The sequence below is a fragment of the Lathyrus oleraceus genome, chromosome 5, assembly GCF_024323335.1.
Source record: "Lathyrus oleraceus cultivar Zhongwan6 chromosome 5, CAAS_Psat_ZW6_1.0, whole genome shotgun sequence".
Classification (NCBI taxonomy): domain Eukaryota; kingdom Viridiplantae; phylum Streptophyta; class Magnoliopsida; order Fabales; family Fabaceae; genus Lathyrus; species Lathyrus oleraceus.
In genome coordinates this window covers 643461551-643464557 of record NC_066583.1, presented here as the reverse complement: position 1 = coordinate 643464557, position 3007 = coordinate 643461551, and the positions used below count along the sequence as shown (strand labels likewise).

Genomic DNA, 3007 nt, shown 5'->3' with positions numbered 1-3007 from the left:
GCTTTGGTGGCACATGTTGCATAGGTTGATTTGGTCTTGGGGCTTGGTAACCTGGTTGTCTCGGAGGTGCAGTATTTTGGATAGGGTTATTGTTCTTATAGGAGAAGTTCGGGTGATTCCTCCATCAAGGGTTATAGGTATTCGAATAACGGTTCCCTTGGGCGTAGTTCACTTGCTCAGAGTTGGTTTCATTTAAGAGACTGCATTCTGCAGATTGGTGTCTTTTGGTTCCATATATATCACAATCCGACGAAACTGCAGCGGCAGTATTCGGGTTTATGCACATATGCTCAACCTTGAGGGCTAACGCGTCCATTTTAGCTTGCATCATGTCTATAGAGCTTAACTCATGTACTCCTTCTTGGGCTTCCTTCTTCTCAACTATCGCTCGTTCAACTCCCCATGATTGATGGTTTTGAGCCATATCTTCGATAAGGGCACTAGCATCAGGGTAAGGTTTGTTCATCAATGCGCCACCTGCGGCAGCGTCGATGGTCATCTTGGTGTTATAGTGAAGTCCATTATAGAAGGTCTGAATGATTAACCAATTCTCTAAACCATGATGTGGGCATGCTCTTAACAGCTCTTTATATCTCTCTCAAGCTTCGAACAACGATTCTCCTTGACTCTGGGTAAATCTGATTATTTCGTTTCGAAGAACGGAGGTCTTACTTGGGGGAAAGTATCTAGCAAGGAATACTTTTCTAAGGTTTTCCCAAGTCGTTATGGAATTGTGTTGAAGGGAACCTAACCATGGTAGGGCTTTATCTCTGAGGGAGAAAGGGAATAATCTTAAATTGATTGCCTCAGGAGAAGCTCCATTGGTTTTAAAAGTGTCTGCTAATTGGAGAAAGATTTTTAAATGTTGGTTTAGGTTCTCAGTAGCGAGACCTGCGAATTATCTCTGTTGCACTAGTTGCAACAGGGATGGTTTAAGTTCGAAATTATTAGCTGGGATGGTTGGGTTTACTATACTAGAACTAGGTTCTTCGTTGGATGGTTGGGCGAAATCCTTAAGAGGTGTTTGATTTTGATCTTCGGACATAGCTCTCCTAATTCTATGGAAAAATAAATGTGCGCGAGCGTAACGTTTAGGTTCTGCCAGAGGATCTACTAAGCTTCCGGTGCTACGAGTCCTTCGCATTGACCGGCAGGTAACAACCTAAGTCTAAACAATATAACAACAGGGTACGGAATTTGACGAAATTGGTCCCCGGCAACGGCGCCAAAAACTTGATGCGTGTTTTTCACAAGTATACGAACGTGTCAGAGTAATATAAAAGATTGTCGAATCCACAGAGACCAAATGTCAATCTATCGTTATCTATTGTTACGGTGTTTATCTAAGGTAATCGAAATAGGGTTTTTAAGAGTGCACAATGAAAAATAAATTATTAAATTAAATTCAATTAATAAAGACAGGTCCGAATGTAATTCACATAATCAATTAATAATCCAAGTACTTGCTAATAGAATTACTTATGGGTAGTGTTTCCTACTTTGAAAAGAACCAATTTAACGGGAATTGTCGCTTTCGCGTATTCAGAACCGAGTTGTACTCCCTAATAAAACCCTCTTATTATCACTTATAAAAAGGCGCGCTTGGCCTTAGAGTAGTAAACCTATTTTTAAGAAATATAGTGTCTTGACTAAGTTGAAAATTATTTTGACCTGGATTTCTTAACCAAAAGAGGTTCTCACGAACCAGACTCTAAACTTATAAACGCGTCCGAAAATAGTTTTAAAATCACTTTTCTTTTTAAGTTAAAAACTCCTAATGGACTAAACAAAGTGCTTTCGCTGTATTTGAAATAGTTAAAAACAACTAAGTTTAAACAGACGTCGGACGACTTTCGATCTTACCCAACGGAAATTAAGTGCGGGAAAACTTAAGTTGAAAGTCAAAATAGCCCTTAAGTGTTTCTACGAACAATTGTACGGATTATTGGTTTAATTACGATCCTTAGATTCTAACCTTTATAGGTTTAGCCAGACATGGTAAAGTAAAAATGCAATTTAATTTTTTTCATAAAAATGGATAAATAAAAGACTTTTGAAAAGAGGGTAATAAGTGCGACTGCAGGAAAGTAAATAAAAGTAGTGCGATTGCAGGAAAGTAAATAAAAGTAGTGCGGTGCAACAAATAAATAAAAGTAGTACGGTGCAAGAAATAAATAAAAGTAGTGCGGTGCAAAAAATAAAGGAAAGTAGTGCAGTGCGAGAAATAAACAAAGTAAAGTGCGAGTGCGGAAAAGTAAACAAAGTAAAGGCAGTGCGGGAAAGTAAACAAGGTAAAGGCAGTGATGGAAAGTAAACAAAATAAAGGCAGTGCGGGAAAATAAAGTAGACAAAGGTAAAGCAATAAAACCTGCTCCAATCGGAGGGTCGAATAAAGTGCGAAATAAAAATGAAAATGGAGGCAGGATTAAACTTCCTTCCAAAGTGCTCCAAACTCGATTACAGACTCGATTACATAGTGTGGCAACACTCTGATGTAAAGCGATTACCATTTTTACACAATACTGATATATGCCTAGTTGTAACTAAGTTTGGATACCTAAACAAATGAAATCAAGGCTCTATTTATAGGCAAGAAAAAACATGGAGATTATAAGGACGCCCTTAAGTTTGAAAATGGGCGGGAACCATTTTGTTCTTGTGGCGCCGGCCACAACATCATGGCGCCCGCCACATGAGGAAATTGCAGCGCCCAAGTGGAGATCATGGGAGGCGTGGCAGTTGAGGAGAGGTTGATACTGGTACACGTCATGGCTGGACCCATGGCGCCCAAGTGTAAAATGCTGATTTTATGGCTTTTTAGCTCATTTTCGCTCCTTTTCTCGATCGGGGCTCCGATTAGATTGAAAACCTGAAAACAAAGAAAAACATAGTAATAACATAACCAAATAACAATAAAACAACTAAAATGCATGCGAAATCGGAGTCGAAAATACAGTGAATTTCAGTGTCATCAATTGGCGCTGTTATTGTTGCTGCTGTCAAACTG

At 39.1% G+C, this 3007-nt stretch overlaps 1 non-coding gene across 1 annotated transcript; it reads left to right on the top strand.

Moving 5' to 3' along the window:
* Positions 1–554: 554 nt before the first annotated feature.
* Positions 555–661, top strand: LOC127089627 (small nucleolar RNA R71). The gene has a single exon (XR_007791198.1). It is a non-coding gene; the product is annotated as a small nucleolar RNA R71 (small nucleolar RNA).
* Positions 662–3007: the final 2346 nt, after the last annotated feature.